We start from the raw sequence: 13,970 nt of genomic DNA, 5'->3' as shown, positions 1-13,970 counted from the left end.
CCACGGCTATGAGGATTTAATATGAAGTGCTTAGAACAATGCCTGACACATAGTAAAGGCTCAATAGATACCATTAGCACAAACACATCTCAAGGTTAGAATTTTTTGTATTTTCATGTTATTATCTGCTTAATTCAGCTGTCCTAAACGTTGGCTGAAACTCTGGGTGTGAATTTCTTTTGACTACTGATAATAGATAAGTGGTCTCTTGAGTGCTTAACTTACTCAGATACTGAAATGCCCTTTTTTTCCTTTTTTGACAAAAGGAATTACACTTAAAAACTTCCAATTCTGCTCTTTAATTTGCCTAACTAAAGTAGGTAGAGACCAGAATCTTCAATACCATGTAACATGGAACCATGTAATCCTAAGTAACGCTATTTTAATTCCTATTTTTAGGGGCATCATGGACACAACAATATTGCTAAAGCTTTCTAACAAACCTGACCAACATGTTAACAGTTCGCTGAGTGAGCAATCTGGGATAGCTAATACAAACAGATGGTATATGGTCAGTATCATCAAAAATTCTCTTTACCCTAAAGAGAAATAGAAGGTACAATGAAAAGTAGGAACACATTTCTCTCCTCAATGTGCAGAAGACTTGAAACCACCTGGTTCAAAGACTCTCTCTCTCTCTCTCTTTCTCTCTCTCTCTCTCTCTCTCTCTCTCTCTCAAACATTCTATACCAAACCTTTCCAAAACCAAACTTTCCCAGTGTTTCCTGATCTGCCCATGGACCACAATTCCAGGTCAATTTATGCAACTAAACTTTAAGCTCAAGTAAAAGAACTTTCCTAAAGAATGAAAACCACCCTAGCTGGTTTGGCTCAGTGGACAGAGCGTTGGCATGAGGACTGAAGGGTCCTAGGTGCGATTCCAGTCAAGGGCACATGCCTGGATTGCGGGCTTGAACCCCAGTGGGGGCGTGCAGGAGGCAGCTGATCAATGATTCTCATCATTGATGTTTCTCTCTCTCTATTCCTCTCCCTTCCTCTCTGAAATCAATAAAAGTATATTTTAAAAAAATGTAACCATCAAAAGCATGAAAACCTCTTCCATCTATGCTATTTAATATGCCTAACTCAGGTCATTGAGGTCAGAATCTTCTTACACACAAGAACAACATTTCCAGCCCTGGCCAGATAGCTCAGATACACCAAGATTGGGGGCTCTATCCCCAGTCAGGGCACATACAAGAATCAACTAATGAATGCATAAATAAGTGGAAAACAAATCAATGTCTCTCTCTCTCTCTCTCAAATAGAGAGAATATTATCAGAACAAATGATGAAATCTGAATTAAGCCTGAGATTAGATAACAGTATTCTGTCAAAGTCAATTGCCTGTTTGATCATCTTAGTGTCTCTATAAGACCATTTTGTTATTCTTACTAAATATACAATAGAGTATGTAATGGTAAAGAGGTATCACATCTACAAAGTACTTTCAAGCAATTTAGTTAAATAGTTTTTATGTATAGAGACAAAAGAGGATAAATCACATGTAGTAAAAAAAAAAATGTTAAGAACTAAAGAATCTGGGTAAAGGATGTATATGGGAATTCTTTATACCATTCTAACTTTTCTTTAATCTGAAACTCTGTAAAAAATGCTGGCAAAATATGAAGAACAATTGGTATAGAGACACAATTGAAAGCAACATGCAGATCTTGCTTGGATCCTGATTTAGACATACCAGTAACATTTGAAGACAATCAGACAAATCTGAATTTGGACTGATTTTTAGATATTGAGGGATTATTATATAAGGAGGCTTTAATGATAACATGATTAGGAAAAGATTTCCTTATTTTCTAATGATGCATGGTGGAGTATTTAGAGGTGAAATGTCACCATAGCCTGAATTTCTTTAAAAGTCTAGATAATTTGGTATATGATATATGACTCTCCTCAGTTTTATGAAAGCTTGCAAATTTATCTTTTTAAATGTTTTTTGTAAAAAAAAAGGAGTAATCTTTATTCTTCTACAGGTTGCAGAACTTGAGATTAAATTGTAAGAATGACTTTTATTTGGCAATTTACCTGTAGGGCAGGAAGGAAGACTACAACTTCAAAAGGTAAACATGAAAATTAGTCAAAGCATGAAATAACTCAAGCTCTGTAAGGGAGCTGTATACTGGGAGGTTTGCTACTCTGTCCAATATGGCAGCCAGTGGTTACATGCAGGTATTTAATTTTGTTAATAAATTTAAATTTAGTCCCTCAATCACATTGGTCACATTACAAGTACTCAACAGCCACATGAGACTACTGTACTGGATGGCTCAGAATACAGAACATTTCCATCATTGTACAGTCCTATTAGAGAGCACTGTTTTCAGAAGTTTTTCTTGGGAGTCCAACAAGAAGAAAAACTTTAACATTAAACTCTGGCAAAATATGAAGAACAATTGGTATAGAGACACACTCAAGTTATACACGATTTCAGACAAGACAGGAAGAAACAAAAAAATATTAAAGTTCCAGGTTTGAATTTCCAGGTTTCAGAGTCCAGTTATTTGCAGAAGACTGCGGGGGGGGGGGGGGGGAGGGGGGGGCAGCGCGTTAATCTGCAAAGTTCAATGCTAGCAAAAGTGCCCAAGGAAAAACTCAGTATGGGTGTCTCTTTCCTCTCAAGAAATCACTAAATATTCAAATATCAGAGGTCCAGGGTATGAGCCAGACTGAGAATATGCAGATGTTGTAAAATGCAATTTCTTCAAAGAACATGAGAAAAAGAGAGGCTTGACTGTGCTTGGTGGACTACAACTGCCTCAATTTCTTCTAAAATGTTCATCAATATCATGAAGTTTTTGGAAAAAGAGTATACAGCTGTAAGATGAATCCCCTATTTCAAAAAATGGTTAGTATGAAAGAGACTATATTAAGACCAAAAATATATGGTAAAAACTGTTACCTTAAGCCCGTGGTCGGCAAGCCGCGGCTCACGAGCCACATGCGGCTCTTTGGCCCCTTGAGTGTGGCTCTTCCACAAAATACCACGTGCGGGCGCACACGTACAGTGCGATTGAAACTTTGTGGCCCATGCACAGAAGTCGGTATTTTGTGGAAGAACCGGTATTTTGTGGAAGAGCCACACTCAAGGGACCAAAGAGCCGCATGTGGCTCGAGAGCTGCGGTTTGCCGAGCTGCAGTTTGCGAACCACTGCCTTAAGCAATATTAGATTCAGAAATCTATGTTAAACGCTCATCAGTTTTTAATGGTTTAAGCTTTGTCTGTCCTGTCTTGTTTTGAAACTATACTTGATTTGATTGTCAAAATGGCAAACACAAAAGAGAAAGCATCCATCCATGCTTGAGGAGCAAGGAATGCCTAGGACAGGTGCTGCATGAAAGTGATTCAACACACAGCAAGCACTTAGAACAGTGTGGGTCACATGAATACTCTATTTTAGGGACTTCTGTCCTTTTATAGTTATCTAGCTCTGAGACTATGGTATCTTGACATGTCCTATTCTAAAACAGACTAGAGGCCCAGTGCATGACATTCATGCAGAGGGGTGAGGGGTGGGGGAGGTCCCAGTCTAGGCCCTCTCACAGTCTGGGACCCCTCGGGGGATGTCCGGCTGTTGGCTTAGGTATTTCAGATGAAACTATTCTGTAAGTGCTCTACATATAGTCCTATTTCAGTTACTTATATAAATGAATCTTGTATCTTGGTAAAGACTTGATAGGTGCTATCACTACAGAGTTAAGTCGGACATCCTGAGGGGTCCTTCGCACTGCTGCTGCTGAGCCTGGCTTCTGGCTGAGCAGAGCTGCCCCTGTGGGAGCGCACTGACCACCAGGGCAGCTCCTGCGTTGAGCGTCTGCCCCCCTGGTGGTCAGTGCGTGTCATAGTGACCAGTCGTTCCACTGTTCGGTCGATTTGCATATTAGCCTTTTATTATATAGGAGGATACGGTTGGCTCTGATGTTATGCTTCTGACAATATACAGTCAAACATAGGGCAGGCCGATATGCTTTGTTCAAAACCTATATTATAAAGACAACTAGAGAAACTTTCATACATCAAGGATCAGGAAACCTAGTGATGGTGAGTCAGAACATTAGTGATCAAACTATGAAAATATTGTTAAAGGGACAGAATGAGCTATGTGTATATGTGTGTGTGTGTGTATTTTTTAAATATAACTTTTTAAAGTTCTTATTTATTTTTTATTGATTTCAGAGAGGAAAGGAGAGGGAGAGAGAGAAACATCAATGATGAGCGAGAATCATTGATCAGCTACCTCCTGCACACCCCATACTGGGGACTGAGACCACAAACCGGGCATATGCCCTGACTAGGAATTGAACTGTGCCTCCTGGTTCATAAGTTTACGCTCAACCACTGAGTCACACTGGCCAGGCTGAACTATGAGTACATTTAACCCAAATAGTAATATATTTTGACTAGCTAAAGACTCTCCGTTAACACAGTCTCTATCTCAGCAATCAATCACAATTGTGTTTATGCCTACAAACATCACATAATTAAAGGAGTAATAGGTTTGCTTTGAGCCTACTAATTTCATCCAGCAGTTCTTGCATTTGATCAGATAGGAATACTCACTGGAAACAGGCTTTTTTATAAGCATATCCGGGCAGTTTGCCTCCTAATGAATGACTAGTAAATGCAGCACAGAACTCATTTACCAGCTGTATCAGCTGAAAATCAAAATACATTAAAACTTGTGTTTATGCCAGCATTACTAAGAACTTATGTTTCACAATTAGTGCTTGGCTTTACACTTTACAGATCCTTCCTCCTTATTTCATCTGAATAGTTAGGATGAAAAGGAAGTATGTATGAGCTACTGTATTTCAGATGAAACTATTCTGTAAGTGCTCTACATACAGTCCTATTTCAGTTACTTATATAAATGAATCTTTATCTTAATAAAGATTTTATAGGTGTTATCACTACAGAGTTAAGAAGTCAACAATTTTAGAGACCTGCTGATACCTGGATGTAACTCAATACAGGTATTTTTAAGTTAAGCGCTTAAAGATTTGATTAACTTCCTATTCCAAGTATTTCACTCAGCATAATTTCCTTTAAAAGTTCCAAACACCCTCCACCTTCACTAGTATCCACCACAGTGAAAAAATATGCTGACAGAAGCTATTTCAGTAAGCCCTTCCAGGAAGCTAGCAGAATGTCACATAAAAATTGCAGTTGCTGTCTTCTACAGGAAATGAAGAAAAATGCTGAAAATGCAGCATTCCTTTAGTTCTTCTATCAACAGGATACCAGCCATTGTTTTCTGTGTGCTTCACATTTTAAGCAACAAATAAAAATGCCTTTAATTCTATAGATTTGTTTATACTCCCTAAAAACCTCTGAGACAATTACTGTCTCTTAGGAGAAATCTTAACGTTGGTCACTCCAAATTGTTTTATTCTTTTTATTATTACTATTATTATTATTGATTTGAGAGAGAAAGGGTGAATGGAAGAAAAAGAGAGGGAGAAAGAAACACCGAGTATTGTTCCACTTATTTATGCATTCATTAGTTGATTCTTGTATGTGTCCTGACTGGGGATTGAACCTGCAATCTTGGCATATGGGGCGACCCTCTAACCAACTGAGCTACCAGGCCAGGGCCAAATTGTCACAGTGGAGACAGGAACTGAAGACTATTAGCTTTGATAAACTATTAGGAGAATCAAAGAGAATTTTTCCTACTTGTAGCCAACTACTTACTAGAAAATTTAAAAACTTTAAGACTGGCTTTGGCTGGGTAGCTCAGTTGTTTAGAGCATCAGCCTGATACACCCAAGTTGCAGGATTAATTCCCCATCAGGGCACACACAAGAATCAACCAATAAATGCATAAATAAGCAGGACAACAAATAATGTCTGCCTGTCCTCTCCCTTCCTCTCTCTCTCTAAAATCCATAAATAAATAAAAATTTTTAAAGAAAACTAAGACTGGTGTGATTTTTGATCAGGAAAAGGGTGTGCCCTGGATTCTTGCAGATTCTCCCCCCACCTTTTTTTATTTTTATTTCAGAGAGGAAGAGAAAGACAGAAACATCAGCCCTAGCTGGTTTGGCTCAGCGGGTAGAGCCAAATAATAATATATTTTTTAAATTATAAAATAATTAACTTGGAAATGGTTTTCTACTCTTCACATTTCAGAAACCATTTTTTAAAATATATTTTTATTGATTTTAGAGAAGAAGGGAGAGGGATAGAGATAGAAACATCAATGATGAGAGAGAATCATTGATCAACTGCCTCCTGCACGCCCCCTACTGGGGATCGAGCCCACAACCCAGGCATGTGCCCCCGGCTGGAATCGAACCTGGGACCCTTCAGTCCGCAGGCCGATGCTCTATCAAGTGGTTCTCAACCTTCCTAATGCCGCGACCCTTTAATACAGTTCCTCATGTTGTGGTGACCCCTAATTTCATTGTTATAAATTGAACATAATTAAAGCATAGTGATTAATCACAAAAACAGTATGTAATTATATATGTGTTTTCCGATGGTCTTAGGCGACCCCTGTGAAAGGGTCGTTTGACCCCCAAAGGGGTCGCGACCCACAGGTTGAGAACCTCTGCTCTATCCACTGAGCAAACCGGCTAGAGCTCAGAAACCATTTCATTTAAACTCTTCATAGGCATTTTTTACATCAATGTCTTCATTAGCACTGGAAAGTCATCTCCATTCCATCAAAGCTTTTTTTTTAATCCATTATGGTGCAATCACTAAATTTTATAACATGCCTTGAATTTCTATTTGCATATTATGAGAGTCATTTTCACTTGCTTGGATTATGATCTCCAGGAACATACCCCCAAGGGATTGCTTTTTGAAGAATATTCAAAGCCAGCTCTTTGCCAAGATGAGTGTATATGAACAGTCTCTGGCTTTACTCTGCCCACTTTGGTGGTTGTTTTTTAATTGATTTTGAAAGAGAGAGAGAGAGAGAGAAACATTGATTTTCTGTTCCAGTCACTTATACATTCATTGGTTGATTCTCTTTACTTTTTAATTAAAAATTTTTATTGATTTTAGAGAGAGAGGAAGGGGGAGAGAAACACTGATTTCTTGCTCCACTTGTTTATGCATGCATTGGTTGATTGTGTCCTGACCAGTGACCAAACCCTCAACCTTGGCATATGGGGATGATGCTCTAACCAAGTGAGCTCCCCGGCCAGGGCCACTTTGGCGGTTTTAAAGCCCTCTTTCTTAGATGAGCAGCTGGTCAGAAACAGATGAAAGCAAGTCCCCTTTTTCATCTACTAAGATTCCCACAGATTCAATTGATGGGGTCATCAAAAACTGCAATGCCCAGGACCCCCAGTGTGCATCACTATGAGTTCTTCCCTACCCTACTCCAGAAATGGACTAAATACAGAAAATAATAAGCAGGAAAAAGTCTGGTATAACTTCAAGATCTTGACTTCTGTAACTAGGTAGATGTGGTTTTTTCCTTTAGCATGGCACATATGTTCACCTCAACTGGATAAAGGGAGACTCCCCTCCAGCACAGAAAGTATTGTTTTAATTTAATAAATGAGGTAGTTAAGAAAAGCTAAAAAGACAAAGCTTGGGTTAAATATCTTGAGATATTTTCCACAATTGGACACTGCAGAATTTTAATTTTTTAATGTGATGAAATGGTTTTAATGGTCTCATTTTCTATTCATTCAGAATAAGTTTAAAATCTGCTTTACTTACTTAAAATTTAAAGAAATGTCTTTATTTACCCAATCATTCAGAACATGAAGTACTAATATTACTTGGAAGTTCTGCTTCCCAAGCACAATCCTACCAGTTTGTAATCACTTTCCCCTCCATGGTTATACTAGTTAAACTGAGCAAGCATGTTCTACTCCTACTTTGCTCCTCCCCAAGCATAATCATCTTCCTACAGTTCTACTCAACTTTTACGTTAGTCTAAGTACAAAAAATGCATAATATAGTAAGACAGAAAGCGGAAGCTTCATGCTTTCACTAGTGGCTTCAGACTGGGACACATTTATCCTCTTGTCATCAAGGAAATGTCTCTAGAAAAGTTTAAGAAGTTCAGGCTTATAAGAGGGATTTGATAATCGTGGTTAGAAGTCAATCTGATCCCCAATCATTCTGCACAATTTTCTAGTGGAAACTTGGATAAAGCCCTTTAAAAACATCTGTTTAAGGCATAAAAAATTCAAATGTTGGTTCACTGGCCTCTACTTTCAAATATAAAACTAGTAGGATGTGTATGTACATCGAAGAACACCACAGCATACATACAAACTGGTATATTTTGCAGTTCAAATTTTACAGATGAGGCAATGTATCACAAAAGAAGAGCAAGTATTGGTCTGACCACCCATTATTAGCTGTGTGACTCTACAAGTTAACAGCTATGAACTTGTTTCTCCATCTACAAAATAAGTCTAACCCTATCTATCTGAAGGGGCTGTCTTGCTAATAAAATGAGATCATGAACATAAACTATTTAATAGAGTTCTTAGCACACAGTAGGTACTCAAACAGCTATTTATTTTGATCTTGTAGATTTCGGAGCAATTAAGATTTAATGGATAGTTATGTCCTCTAAACTAGGACAAAATTTCTTAAATTATGTCTTTCATAATACAAAAGAGACACAAAATCCAAGTCTGACAGATGGGTTTTGCATAATACATCCAGATCCAAACCTTCTGCCATCCCATTGAGAGTTAAGAGCATTAGCCACAGGCACTTGGCAGGAAGGGGCGGGGAGGCAATACATAAAGCTGTAAACTTTGTTATGATTTACAAATTGATATTATGAAGTAGCTATAGTGTGTTGTGTATGTAAATCAATTAGAAAAATAGTCTCATTCTAATAATATAGGACTAAAATATCAGCAATGAACTCACTTCCCATCTAAATGAGAACATTTACTTCAATTCTTCCATCTTACAGGACATATAAAACAACATATTCAAAGGTGGATATTTTATCAGACATGATTTAGGTCTCTCAAATATTTCTGACCAAGGAACAGTAATTAAAAGTGTACCAATGGTACACAATGAGTGCTCATAGTATATAATAAAATATTTTAAAAATTCCTCTTTTGGGCAGTTTTAGAGTAGTATTAGTGATCAATTTTGTAACATTAATATCTGTATTAAATTCTGCACAATATCAAACATTAGATAACATCCATGGTTGCAATTATGTGTGGACCGTCTTTATAAACTAATCAATGCAAGCATGAATGCAAGCTGCAGTCAGTTTTGTTCACCATTTTGTCCTTAGGCTAACATAGTTGCTGATATGTGATAAATGCTCAAATCTTAGGTAGATATCAAATATTTACGAACCATAAAAATCTAGGTATGCAAATAAAACGTTCAAAGATACCTGAAAAAAAAAAGTACTGGACACGAATTATATATCTACCAATTAATGCTCTGAAAGTGCTACACCAAGTACTTTTCACACCATGATCTCAGACCTTCACAGTAACTTTGTAAGGCAGTTATGCCTATTTTACAAAGATGAAGCAAGAACCTATGTTCTCCAATACTGTAACCACATTTCACAAGCCATAAGTGGTACTGACCACTTGAAATGTGGGTACTGTGACTGAATTTATTTTAAAATTAAAATTAAATAGTTACTAATGATCGGTTATTTATGGAAAACTTAAGTGTGCTTGTAATAATCTAGGTACGCAAATCTGCTTTTCCAACTGCAAATTTTATGAAAGCTAAATAAGATCAAACATTCCCCATGAAAATAGGGTATGACTGAGATTTGCTCTAAGTGTCATATACACATGAGATTTTGAAAATTCAGTACCTCCCTAAAAAAGAATGTAAAATATCTCATTTAAAATTTTATACTGATTACAGGTTGAAATTGTAACATTTGGGATATACTGAGTTACATAAACATACTAAAATTAATTTCACCTGTTTTTTAATATAGTCACTGGAAAATATAAAATTATATATATTGCTCTTACTATTTTTCTATTGGACAGCAGTGGTCTTGACAACCCCCAAGCCCCTAATCTGTCTACTATACCACATCATTAAACACATTTTAAACCAGTAGAGAAATCATTTTTGGGCAAAGTCCAACAACAAAAAAAGCATACCAGGATACTGCATAACTTCTCTTGAAAAACAAACAAAAAACTGATTTTTAGAGAGAGGAAGGAAGAGAAACACTGATTTGTTGTTCCACTTAGTTATGCATTCATTGATTGATTCTTGTATATGCCTTGACAGAGAATCATACCCAAAACCTTGGCATATCGGAACAACAGTCTAATCACCTCTAATTACAGCCAGGGCTATATAACTTCTGTAAGGCCAACCATCCTACTTCTTTGGAATAGTTTGTGAGAAGACCTAGGTTGACATTGTGTTTGAGTCTCACCTTCTTCAACTGTTTAAGGAGGATGTGGGGGATTGAGTGAAGACCTGAAAGCACCCAGCCACATTCATAGGATACAAGAGGCTCTCACAAGTCTGCTTCTCCCTCCATTCATTAGTCATTGTTCATCAACACCACTTCCCCAAGAGACAGTATTCAACCAACACTTTCAAATAATGTTTTATTTTAGTTAACAGAATGTTCTACAAATAAGTATGGGTGGTCAGATAAGTCTTCACTCTCACAAAGCACATCAGTATGGCCTATAATTGTGCATCCAACGTCATAGTCAATAGCCTCATGTGGCTATTTACATTTAAATTAATTTAGAAAAATAAAACTTAATTCAAGTGCTCAATATCCCTATGTAGATAGTACACATTTTTCATCATGGAAGAAAGTTCTATTGGACAGTAACTCTCAAAAAGCAAAAACTGTATCAGTAACAGTGACAGAAAAAAAACATCTTGTGAAATGTAATTCAGGTAACATAAATCATGTATTTTACTGCACACTAAAATAAAAATGATTGAGGTTCTACACACACACACACACACACACACACACACACACACACACAGAGTTCCATGTCTTAAATTATTTCCTAGAGAGTGAAAGCAGTCACTAGAATTAGCCGCCCCCCTTTAAGCTGAGTAAATTGACCATTAGGAAAATTCTGAAAAACATGATACATCTTAAACCTGGAAGCTATTCCCAGGATGGACTGCAGCATAATTCCAAGGCAGTTGCCTCTTTCAGGCAGTACAGTTAAGCATATAGCACATCCCAGCAATACTTAGCATTGTTTGCTCTTTGCAAACCACAATAACCACAGCAAGAACTTCTACCATTCAACTCACACCACCTTTCAGTTCTGCATGTATGGATTAAAGGGAAAAGAACAGGGTTGGGAGATTTTTTAATTGCAGACTCAAGGAACCTGGGACCTAGTGCAATGTGTCAGTTGGCATAAACATACTTAATGTGCCAAGAATTGGGAACTGCAAGCACCATTTTATATGTATAGCCTAGGATTTTTTTTTTTCCAGAATCTGCAACTCTTAAACAATGTCTTGCTCAATTGGGCAATCATCTATTGACTGCTATCAGCCTAAATATCCTAAAAAAAGAAGAAAAAAACAACACTTCATAACTTATAATGTTAATATTTATTTGCTGTATAGCTCCAAACCCTAATGACAGATCCTTCAGCTGGCCAAAGTATTTACATGTTACAAAAATAAATTCATTTACAGTTCACATTTTAAAGCTTTCACAAGCTAACTCTACATTCAAGTTCCTCAATTCTTGTTCCTAATTTTTATCCTAAGTATTTCAAAGTGTTTTCTGCTACTTAGCAAACTGGCAGGGACTCAGATGTCAGACCTAAAATGCCAATTAAAATAATCCTTATTAATTTTTAAAAAGGGAAGAGATAAAAATGAGAAGTCAGGAGATACATCCTGGAAGAGGTTGGCTAGTGACTGGGGGCTCTGCGCAACTAATCATTATCTGCTGAAGAATAGTCACAATAGCAAGCTTAAGTTTAGACATGGCATATTACTCCAAAATAAATGAATGAGTGAAATCTTCAAGTGTAACTGAAAAGCTGCTTTACATTCAAAACTTCAAATATTTGAAAAGGAAATGGCTTCACTCTAGTATTTGCAGAAATTCTGACTCCCTTAGAAATCAAACCCATATTAAATCTGTTTTCAATTAGAGACAAGGTTGGATTCCAATCTTTGGGTTTATTTAACAATTTTTATTTCCTCATTAATAGAAATGAAAAACTATTGCCCAAACCACCATTAGTCAAGAAATGAGATTTGTTTTGGCTCAGTTGGTTGGGCATAGACCTGCATAAAGAAGGGTTGCTGGTTCAAGTCCTGGTCGGGGAGTATGCTGGATTCCCCTGTGTGTGTGTGTGTGTGGGGGGAGAGTCGAAGTAGGGGAGGCGTGCTGGGGGGACCAATCAATGTTGCATTCTCACATCGATGTTTCTCTCCCCCACCTCTATAAATCAGTAAAACTATTTTTTTAAAGAAATGAGATTTAATAGTGGGCTATACCTCTACCTTATAAACAGCAATTGTACCTGCTTCTCCGTGTATGATTTTATAAACATTTGTCTGCAAAATGATTATGTATGCATCAGATGCACTCTAGTGTAAGTAAGGAGCCTGGTTTCCTCCACACCCAAGAACATTGTTTTCCTAACCCTTCACATTCACTTATACTTCACTGTAACAGAAATAACCATAGTAATTAAAACTTAGATTGAGCATAATTTGTGTCCATTCTGTCACTTAACATTTTTAACCTATAAAATAATGTTCCATTACTTCAAATGAGTGATCTGAAAACCACAGATGACTGAAGAAAGTGCATTACTTAACTCATCTTTTGAGTAAAGATTATTGCCCTGGCTGGGCTGCTCAGTTGGTTAGCCTCCGGATATGCCAAGGTTGCAGGTTCGATCCCCAGTCAGGGTACACACAAAAAATCAACCAATGAATGAATAAACAAGTGAAACAATCGATGTTTCTCTCTCTCTCTCTCTCTCTCTCTCTCTCGTCAATTAATAAATTTTTTAAAAGACTATTCATTACATTTGAGGACTTAAACGAAAATAATTTATTGCTGATGTAAGCAAAGGTGATAATACCTGTAAAGAAGTATAAAATTATGTTACTGATAGCCTGGATATTAAACCTTTTTATTAACAATAATCCTTTATGTACGTAATAACAATGGGAGAAAGTAAATGAAATTAGCCTTCAATGGTCAAAGTGTCCAAAAGGTCACTAATATTAGTGTTATGTCAAACCATGGCATCTTTCATCATGAAATTAGCCCTTCAGAAGGTTGAGCTGAGGCAGGCCTCTTTAAGGGATATTTGGGAAGAAAATTAATATGAATGTATTATTTCAGCCAAAGTGCAACCAGGATTGGTGAACCAGGAAGAAGCTCAGAAAAGGCTTAATTCAGTCCAGCCCTCCCATGATCACCTGCCTGGGCCCTCCACAGGCATGCTGCCAGATAAGACAGCATGCTGCCGACAGGATAATGCACCACGGGGAAGAATTCTAGAACCTACTAAAGGGAAACCAATTACAGACCAAAGAACTTTGCATTTTTCCAGAGGAGGTGAGCTCTATCCCCCCAGGGGCTGTGTTCAATTCTACGCAATCCTGAGGGAGGGAGGGAGGGACTCACGCCCACAAGCACCTGCTAAACTCCAGCAGACTCCAAGATAACCTCGGAATAACTCTTCCCTACCCTCTAGTCTAGAACCAAAGGGGATCAGAGTCATGAAGAAAAGGGGAGGGGACGACGCGAGTTCCCCTAGGGACCTTGACCCCACGCACGCTGAGATCGACACCGCCCTAAGAACCACGTTCCCCCATCCTACCCTCCTGCAGTTCCCCTCCCGAGTGACCTTCTTCCTCCTGCCTCCCGGGAAAGCGAGAGGCCCAGCCACCGCCATTCCCTCCCCCACCCCCCCCCCCCCCCGGGGGAAGGGGTTTTTTCTGCCCGTGAAGCCGCAAGGGGAGGGGAAAAAAAGGTGTCTCGCCCTAA

General features: G+C 37.9%; 1 protein-coding gene across 3 annotated transcripts in view; it reads right to left on the bottom strand.

Moving 5' to 3' along the window:
• Positions 1-13,970, bottom strand: part of CLTC (clathrin heavy chain) — a 65,264-nt gene that overhangs the window by 50,278 nt on the left and 1,016 nt on the right. The gene's annotated exons all lie outside the window — the stretch shown is intronic.

This window comes from Myotis lucifugus, unplaced genomic scaffold, assembly GCF_000147115.1.
Source record: "Myotis lucifugus unplaced genomic scaffold, Myoluc2.0 scaffold_99, whole genome shotgun sequence".
NCBI classification, from domain to species: Eukaryota; Metazoa; Chordata; class Mammalia; order Chiroptera; family Vespertilionidae; genus Myotis; species Myotis lucifugus.
Note: the sequence above shows the minus strand (reverse complement) of the source record. Positions and strands in the feature narration are given on the sequence as shown.